Raw genomic sequence first — 10,929 nt, forward strand, 5'->3', positions numbered from 1 at the left:
GAGGCTTCTAGCTCAGGTGATTCTAAAGTGGGTCACATTTAAAACAAACCATTGGACTTTTGCCCATTGCAATACAATTTTATGCTTTCTTAATGCTGTAAAAAGAATACTATGTACCCTGATGTGCTTAGATATTTTAATAATGGGCCCCAGGCTGGGGGCACTGATTGGATAGGTTTAAGAATTGCAAACATGTTGTGGGAACTAGAGTATGAGGGACAGGATTTAAGTATGTAGAATTTGCACCACTTTTAGTTAATTCTCTTTACATTGTGCTTGGGATTTAAGATGTGAGCTTTCAGCTGACTGCTCCAGCTCTGATGCCTATCTGCAGTCATACTGTGCTACTATGATGAAGATGGACAAGTTTAACTCTGGAACTTTAAGCACCCCACACACCCCCCCCAAAAATTCTTTCTATAAGGTGCCTTACCCATCATGTTTATCATAACAGTATAGAAAGTTACTAATATATCTCAGTAAATTTACTATTATATCTCAGTAGAAACTTCTTTTCAGGTTCATGGATTTCCAGTATTTATTCATTTTTATAAATTGGTTTATAGCTTTGTTGACAATGTCTTTTTGTGTATAAGAATTTTTTTTACTCAAGTCCAATTTTCAATTAGTTTAGTCTGTGATGTTGAAATCATATCTAAGAAATATTAAACACCAAATCATGTGTTTCCTACTATTTTCCTCTTGGAGTTTTATAGTATCAGCTCTCACATTTAGGCCTGAGATTCAGTTTGGCTTTCTTTTATTTTTTTGTATATTGAAAAGTATAGGAATTTAATTTTATCATTTTATATGCATGTATTTACCATCCACTGTTTAAGAAACTGTATTTCTCAAGAGAATGTCTTTGATAATTGTGTTTGAGAATTATTTGACAATATATGCATGTTCAATGCACTCAGTTCTTGGGGGGGTACTTTCTCCTGTTACATAGTGCTACTACATAGTTGTCATTAAGGCAGTTCTATAACAAATTTAAAATTAGTAAGAGTAAGGCATTTAATGTTGATTCTTTTCTTTTCAAATTGTTTGCTTATTTGTTCTCCTTTGAGATCTCATTAGAATTTAAAATTTTATTAATACTTCAATGTCATTGGCATCTTACTAAAGATTGAAATAAATCTCTAGACAGTTTTCATATTACCTATATCTTCTTTGTCTTCAATAAGGGATGCTCCCTATTAGCTACCTATTAAAAGTTATCTGTCCTGGGGATGGATAAATGGCTCATTGATAGAGAGCACTGACTTCTCTTTCGAAGGACCTAGATTCAGTTCCCAGCACCCAAATGGTGGCTCACAATCCAGGCATTCTGACATCCTCACATACATATACATGCAAGAAAAATACTAATGCACATAAAATAAATTTGGAAAACAAGTAATTTGTGTTTTGGCAATATTTGGAAGTACTGCAAACTTTGGGAATTATGAGAGGTGGAGCCAGTTGACAAAACTCCAGATCGTTAGAGTTACACTCTCAAAAGTGATTTGAATATTAACTCTCTTTCTCCCCCTTGTTTGTTGAGACAATAAAATAGTTTATTATTACATAAGCTCTTCACATGTTGTATGAAATTCAGAAAAGTCTAAAACTCATTTGATCAATGAATCCTTGACTTTGAACCTCCAAATCAATGAACTAAATAAAACTTTTACCTCTGTAACTAGCTTGTGTTAGTTATTTCATGATAACAATTTAAAAGCAATAGACTATATATTAACAGAGCTGTTTTACAAAGCATTAAAATTTACTTCTGTCTTTTTAAATTTCTCTGGGCAACATTTTCTTCTTTAACTTAGAAATAATTTGATTATTCTTATTCCTAAACAGTCCACTGTTTCTATATTATTATCAGTGTAATTGCTTCTTTGTGTTTGGTGCATTCATTACTGAATATTGGTTTTATATCCTGCTACTTTGTTGAGTTCATGTTTTCATTATAATATTTTAATTATGGAATATTTCGCATTTAATACACATAAGATCATAATATTTATGATGTGAACAATTCCTCATGCCATTTCAACCTCTATATTTTACAGCGAGCTACTAGAGGAAATCTATCAACACTCTCTAGTCATTGGCTTTCATTTTCAAATACCCTCTATGCTAATGTGTACATCTACTCACTCTTTGCCGTATCTTATCCTATGGCTTCATTGATGAACTACTTGTAAAAAGTCTGCTATATGCCATAAAATTTTCAGGTTCTTGGAACTCTGTAATAATCTCAATTGTCATTTTAACATGTACTTTACAATATCGTTTATTTACTGTATTCAGTTTTCAGGTTGAAACACTACAACATTAATCAAACTTGTCAAAATTATAATTCTATATTAAAGCAGATTCATTCCTTTTTAAATAAACATTTAATAACTTTTTGCATCAATAAAGTTAAGAATATGTTCAATTTAAACCTTAACTGAACTATTTTTAGTCATAGAAGTCTGTCTATATTGAGTAGTTCAAACTAAAGTCAATTCAAAGAGAAATACTGAACTGTAGCTCTCTGAAAGAAAACATAGCAATGAATGAACATATAATTGATAGAAGCAATAATATACAACTTTCTAGTACATATATTAAATACATTTAATACAAAAACCATGGTCTAAAACTTTCTTGAAAAACTAATCTAAACATCTCATTTCAAGAAACAAGTAAGACTCTATTATGGACATAATTGTTAACTTGGGAATACATGGCTAATCAATGACCATCTGCTTTCATTTCAAGTAAGGTAAATCTTTTTCTTGATTTTTTTCCTTCTTCTCTGTTTTTTTAGATTCTTTAATTACCACTAATATTTGCATATCCATCTTCCCCATTCCCTCACCCTCTCATCCTCCCATATTCCCCCTCACCCCCCAACCCACCTGCCAACTCCTCCCCAGGGATAGTGAGGCCCTCCACCAGAGACCTTCAAAGTCTGTCATATCGTTTGGGGGAGGGCCTAGGCTCTCCTTGCTATATCTCGACTACAATAGTATCCCTCCTTAGGGAATGGGCTCCGAAAGTCCATTTGTGCTCTAGGGATAAAGACTGGCTCCATTGTTAGAAGTCCCATAGACTGTCTTGGCCTACTACCTGGTACCGACATTCAGCGGTCTTGGTTTTGTCCAATGCTGTTTCCCCAGCTTTATGACTAGAATCTCCATGATATCAGTAAGGATCATACTTTTAATCCATTTAAAGAAGGAATGCATGATGTAAACACAGACTTAAACTTTAATTTATCTAGATGTTATTAACAGAGCATAAAATGCAAAGAGCCTTGACTTTCTGGGCCAAAAAAAGAGTATTAAAATCACCTTACTGCTTATAATTTGACCTTGGAATTTTTGCCTTGCTTGCTTCCATTGTAAGAAGATTGTCAAACACGATGGATACTAGCAAGATCTAGATACAAATCAAATACGTATCCTAAGATCTAATTCATTTTATTGATCCCCTCATAATCTGTATAATAGGAAACTAGTGTCTAACTGTGCTATATTTATAGTTATTTTATAAGTTCTTAGTTCACTGTATCTGTTTTCAATTTTCCATGAATTTTGTTAATGTTGATAAATTGCGTGCAATTATGATAACTGGCAGATTAGTACATGGAGAAATTATTTAAACTATGTGAGCACTGATTACTATTTTAATTGGTCATACAAAAAGAATACACATAAGAAGAAGAAAAACATAGATTTATTTATAGATCAACTGATTATAACTTAGTCAAAATGAAATTCAAAAGGGTATAATATTAGAACCAAACGAAAGAATGCAACATAATAAATAAATACATAAATCAATTAATCATCTAAGTTCTATAAGCAAACATAAGATGAAGGAACAAATAAGTGCTAAATATTTGTCCCTATAAATACATCTTCATTACATTCTAAGTGAGTTGTGACTTTATCATGTATGTCTTCAAGAACTACAGTGGAGAATGATTTTATGTATGATATAGCACTTGTTTATTAAAAGAAATAGAGTCATGTCAACTTGTAGCATGAAACATCGTACAACCTATAACAGGGATAGATCAATGGATAACTTAAGTATAGTTTAATAATGAGCTTATCAATTGTGGTTGTTTCCTAGCATATTACAGCAATTAAGTCTAGCCACTTTTGTCTCTATAACTTTCCATTTGAACTACAAGTTGCTTCCCCTGTTCTAATTATCTTTTTTAATGTTTTTCACACATAGATATACTAAAATAAAAACTTTAACGGTAAGGTTTCATTAGTTGCATGTTGACTGATAAATAAATCCAGCTACATGAATTTGATGCCCAACAATGTGATCAAAGTAGTCCTGAATTTCTTTGTTCTTTTGTCTGGGAGGCAGGAGGATCTGTCTTACACAGCTCGTCATGGAGGATATTAGGGCAGAAAATCAAACAGGAGCAGAGGAAGGGATCATGGAAGAATACTACTTATAGGCTCGCTTGACTACCTTTCTTTTGTTCACTTTTAATTAAAAAATTACATAATTGCCACTCTTTCTTATCTCTTACCTCCCAACAACCCTACCATGTTCCACATCATCATATTTTCCTTGGTAAGACAACTGGCAAATGGAAAATTTTCATGCACAAACTCATTCACCTGCACCTGTTTATTCAAATCTTGGCTCTTAGTCTTCCTACTACAAATATTGCTTCTTCACTTGGCAAGCATTTCCCTAATCTTTAAAACTGAGATCAAGTGTCACTTCTTCACAGACTAGTTCTGTGAATCTTTCAACACATATCAAGTATCCAATGTGTATGATTACATTAGAATGAACTCTCCAAATGTAATTAAAATTTTCAATTACTTTGTCTCCCCTCTATTAGAAAATTAACTTCACAGGGCAGGGGAGAGCATTGCATTTACCCTTATGATTTAATGTCTGCTTATTTGCCGGTTATATACTAATTAAGTGAATAAATGCAGATGCTTCTACCATTTATTTATTAATTCTGGAATTTTCTGGACAGTATTTATACCCTTTTATTTTTCCACTGGGAGATCTCCATCTGTCACTTTGTACCAGTGCAGTACTATAAATTAAAAATAGTCTTTTCCTATTCTTATCACTAATAGATGATCCATTTCATTATTTTCTGATTAGTGTTAATGGCATGACCCTATATTAATTTCACCATGGTCATCATTTTGGAAGTATATAGTCATGTAATATAACCCCATATTATTTCATAGCTATTTAATATCTTTCATTTCTGATGACTTTGTCCCAACACATGCTATAATTACTTTATGTGGTTCAGCTCAATAGCTACCAAACTATTTTCCCAATCCTCTTTTTACCTTCATATTCTCAAATTCATTTTTCTTACTTCTGAAAGTTTAATCTCCCTAACTTTCATTCTAGCATCCCCTGTTGGAAAACTTACATGAATTTTATCATGTAAGAAATAAGCTCTTCTATTACTTAGTCTTTTGCTTAAGGATCTGCATTCCCTGATAATTATCTTTCTTAACCTACCTCTGCTATACTATTTAAGTCTGAAGTATTTCAAGTTTCATCTAAAGAAAGCCTCTAAGATTCTAAACTTCCATGAACTTTCCCCTTTCTTCTGTACTTTTTGCTCTCCTCCCATCTAAAATCAAACATTCAAAATCTTGAGATTTTTCTAAAATATCACTTATCACAGAATTCCTTCATCCTTAGTTGTGAACTGAATTTATTCCTATAGCCTACTATAACATATTCTTTATGTTTCTTTGATATTTGTGAAAATCTACCTTTAGTAATGAATAATCTCATTTTAAAGTAATGCCTGGATGGCAAAATTCACTTGTTGTGACTCTTTTCTATTTCATTTTACATAAAACTTCATGTGGCATTATAATAGGTTATAAGAGCTAGTGGGACAAGCCTAAACTAAGGTTGAGCATTTATAATTAATAATAAGTCTCCATGTTTTTATTTAGGAGCTAGTTGGTTGCCCAAATAAAGTCTGCTACAGTGTTTATAAAATGTATAATTTTTGTTTTTTACTTGTAAAATCATTAAATTATAACATAAAATGATATGCCTATATTTTATTGAAAATAATATTTAATAATGTGCAATATAATATATAACATATATACCTTAATATGTAATAGAGAAATATGACCTTTATCAAATAGATTCATATCTCTCTAAAGCTAATAAGTGAATATACATAGATATAGTTGTATTTGCAGTTGATATTACAAATAATTTTAGCTTTAAACATATTATGTTTCCATTACTATTAAGCAAAATGTGGCCCAGAATTGATTAATAATTGCCAGTTGGGCAAAATCATAATGAATCTGCCTTTTTATATAATTGCTTCTCCACATGTCTTCCCTTGGTACTTGTAAAAATGGGTCTCCACTATCTTGTTCAGTGTAACCTATAACTCAGAAATTATAATTGAAATTTTTAAAAATATACAGAAGATATCATTTCCATTATGTGTCGGGTTTGATCATTTACTAATATTCTGTGTTTTTAAAGTATTTTAATGATGAAATGTCTTTGTAGTAGTTCTGGAATTGCCTCATCAAGCACCAGACTATAGTATTGTAAGGGAATGTGGGGATTAATATTGATACAGCAATGCCAATATGTGTTAAAGCAAAATGGATATGGATTTAAGTTAATCTTTTGATACTTTGAACTTATCCAAAGGACTGAATTCCAGTATATAACCTTAAATTGCTTTGATTGCTAATTTGCCACTTCAGAGTTATATTCACAGGAACCTTACATAAAAAAATAACAGAAGTTTTATGTTATTATCATAACCTAGCATGTATCAACACAGTGTTTTCTCAGGAATGCATTTTATTAATGATTTAATATCTTATTTTTCCCCAGGATTTGAGGTTCCAATTAAAATAGTGTTTGGGCCATTGAGTTACTGCCTGCTAGTGCTTAATCTTCACTGAAAGCTTCATCATTTATTTTACAAAAAAAGAGGTAAGGAGAAAAGTAATGAAATACAGTGTAACACATCTTTCAACATAAAGCAAAGTAGTTTTTAAAAGTTGCCTAAGATAGTGACATTCACAAATGATTTGCTGAATACTATCTGTGTTCAAGTGTGTCATCCATATTCCAAAATCTCTGTTTCCCATTATGAAATGAACCACACAGACAAACAGTCTTATTTTTCATCTTTGTTTCCTTTTTGCTGTTGCAGTTTTTTTCAGGAAATAATTGTTGTGTATGATATACCTCAAATAACAATAGTGTCCAAAAAATGAATCATCTAGTTGATCTAGTAGATTTTCTGTGAGACTCTGGTGGTGAAACAATGAATACAGTTAATGTTCTAAAATACTATTATTTTCAAAAAATGTAGAAATTCCCCAGTTATTCATATAAAAATCATGCTCATCTTTGCATCTATAATTGGGTTATACTTATAAGTGTTCCTCGAAATCCATAATGATGTCTTTAAACTCTAATGTTGCGAAGTCTTCAATTTTAAACACCTAATCTGACAGTTGTTCAGGTGGTTATGTCACACCAAGCAACATTGTCTATACTGGAGGAATGATTAATCAAAATATAATGTAAAGGTACCACACACATACCTGAACTAAAAATTTAAGGCAGGAGGATCCTCTGTTTCAGACCTAGCTGTGTTGGATTGCATAGAAAGATTCTCTGAGAATAAATCATAACATTTCTTTGCACAAATGAAAATGTTCAACTATACTCTTTCACTCTTTCTATGAATTTCTTCAACTATATTTTTCCATCTACCTACCTACATCTGTTTGCCACCCATGTATCCAACCTATCTTTGTATCATTGGTAGATATATCATCAAGCTAGAGATTTGATTATAAAATGATAATTTAGCAACAACAAATAAAAATTCTGTTGATATATTTTCCTGAACTATTATAGATTGAAATTTTGATGTGTAAATTTTGCAAAAAATACTATTATCCATTTAAATCTTCATTTTCCTATTAGACAACTGAGACATATTATTAATAACTTGTTTGCTATGTAGCATGTATTTGTTCAGTGAGTATTGTATAAATTCATTGAGAAATCATTTCAAACCAAACCACAAACAATAACTTAACAGATTAATTAGTTTATATCTTGTCCTTAGGCTGAGCAGAGAGTCATCATATAATTGTTTTATTGAAAAGTAGTTGCTGTAGGCATTGTTTATTTCTTACCACCATCATCATTATCTGGCTATTATTCTCCAGCATCTTACAAAAGGTAAAACTAGATTATCTTTTATTGAGAACCTAATACACTCCTTAGCACTAAATATTTGTACTTTTGTTATATAAGTAAGTTTATAATTATCCTATTCTGTTTGTAGTATTAAAGGTGTATCATTTGGATCTACAGGAACTAAAACTGTAAGTTGGTCTCATATTGGTTAAGGGAACATATTTGCCAAAAAGATATTACATGATAGAGAAATAAGAACTTAGCTGTAGAGTTCTTCTAGCTCTCAATATATTAACAAAGCATCTTTCAGTAACATTTTTCATTCAGGATGCTCACAGTCAGGAAGGAAACTTGGCAGATTTTATGATTACCTATTTAATGGACACATTTGACTTTCCATATATAAGGCAATGTCTATTCAAGATCTGTGATACAGATCTTGTCCAGGTTTCTTGGTCTTAGGATTTCTCTTTTATTTCCCTTAGCATTTTTATGTGACTGTTTTGGCAGGTGAGTTACAAGGATTATTATACATGTAGTGTCATGTTTCAAAAAATTATTCACTTTGCTAATAAACAAGTTTATTGTCCTTTGTGCAAAATAGCAAGCCATTCTATCATGGATGAGAAATCTTGATCTGAGTGCTTACATGGCTTCCTGGTTGAAAGAATTTAGTGAATTCAATCTTTCATCACCCATACAAATCTCTTATCTACATAAAAAGTCAGATTATAACCGATCAAGGTTTATTATCTATTATCAGTTGTGATTGTTTCCAGGTTAAATGTGTCTATTACTAACACTGTTGTATTTCTTCACAAACTTCTTTGCTTTTCTCCAAAGCCCCCATTTACAACTCAGATCAGAAAAAAATTCTTGAAAAACAATATTTAAGATGGTGATATTGGCCGGGCGTTGGTGGCGCACGCCTTTAATCCCAGAACTCGGGAGGCAGAGGCAGGCAGATCTCTGTGAGTTCGAAGCCAGCCGGGTCTCCAGAGCTAGTGCCAGGATAGACTCCAAAGCTACACAGAGAAACCCCGTCTCGAAAAACAAAAACTAAAACAAACAAAACAAAACAAAACAAAAGATGGTGATATTGGTTGGGAAACTGCCAGCAATTAATGCCAGATAATGTGCAAATCAATGTTCCTTTTTTTTACTTGAATATTATATTAAATCACTCTTTCATCTTTTAAAAGTCAGTGAAGTTTAATGATACTGAATTTGACATTTCACAATAATTTTATGTTTTAGGAAACATTATAGTAAACATGAAAGTTTTATCTATGAAGAGTTTTGGTCCCAGTGGACATTATACTCCCTGTGAGTGAGCTGCTTATGCTGACATTTGGGAACTACTCAAGCTCCATTTAATAAAATACTAAGCAAAGGTATAATGGAAAAAATCTGAATCAGTGCTTTTCTTAGCCAAAGAAACATATTTGGTAATGAAAAACTTTATTGTTAATGGGAAACACCCTGATATATTTTCAATTTCTTTGTCCTTAATCCAGTATTACACTATCTGAGATCATATTTGTAAAGCACACATTAAATTCCAATAACTGAAATGTTTTTTCTCACATTTTAAGATCTGAGGATCGAATGATTTAATTATTTTTTTCAGAATCACAAATCACATCTGTAGGAGAAACTGAAATATACATTTATCATTGTCAGTGATGTGTGCTGTATTTCCAAAGCAACTTCTGTCATCCTTCTGGGTCAAGTCTCTTAAAATAAAATAATAGCTTCTGATTAAACCAATGAATACAAATATCAGGCTGCGTCTGAAATAGGAAAACAATAATAAATACCCAGCAAACATACATTGTTTGAACTATACAAAATATTTTCATATCCATGATTTTTGTTGCTCAAAATAATCTTAGTAGCAAGGAGGAAAGAATTATTATTCTTTTTTAGAACTAGGCACAATAACATGTAAAAAGATTATGTAGTAGCTTGAATGAGATGTCACCCATAAGTCTCAGCATTTGAATAGTTGGTCCCAAATTGGTGGCTATTTCGGAAGGATTAGATGGTTTAGCTTTGCTGAAAGAATGTCACCTGGGAAGGCTTTGGGGGTTAGATTCCTTTTGCCATTCTTAGACCCTCTATGCCTGCCTCCTGCTTGCTGAAGATGGGAGCTCTGTGCTCTTCCTGCTCCCATGCCTTCATTCTACCAGCAAAGACTCTAACCCTCTGGAAGTATAAGCCTAGTTAAACTCTTTCTTTTATAAATTGCTGAGGTTGTGGTGTTTTTATCACAGTAATAACAAGTAACTAATGCAGGTTTACTTATATCGCTAAAGGCATGGAGATACAAAGTGCAATAGTCAAAAGCCTAATCTACATATTTTGCTACCAAGTACAGTGCTCTAAATGAGTGCCATCCCACAACTTACTCTAGTCAATGTCTGGAAACTCAAACCTGATTTCCAAAATAAGTTCATTGTAGTTTATTATACCTTTATAGTATTCACAAAGTTAAACATAGTAAAACACAAAATAGGTTTCAGAAATTCAGTAGTAACTATTACACATTTTTAAAATCACATTGACCTTATCTACCCATTATTTATTTATATTAAATATTTTAAGGCATATGTGGTGTTTCGAAAAAAAATGACCCTGTAGGCTTACAGGGAGTGGCAATATTAAGAGGTCTGGCCTTGTTGGAGAAAATGTGGCTTTGTTGGAAGAAATGTGTCA

Source organism: Cricetulus griseus, chromosome X (genome assembly GCF_003668045.3).
Source record: "Cricetulus griseus strain 17A/GY chromosome X, alternate assembly CriGri-PICRH-1.0, whole genome shotgun sequence".
Classification (NCBI taxonomy): Eukaryota; Metazoa; Chordata; class Mammalia; order Rodentia; family Cricetidae; genus Cricetulus; species Cricetulus griseus.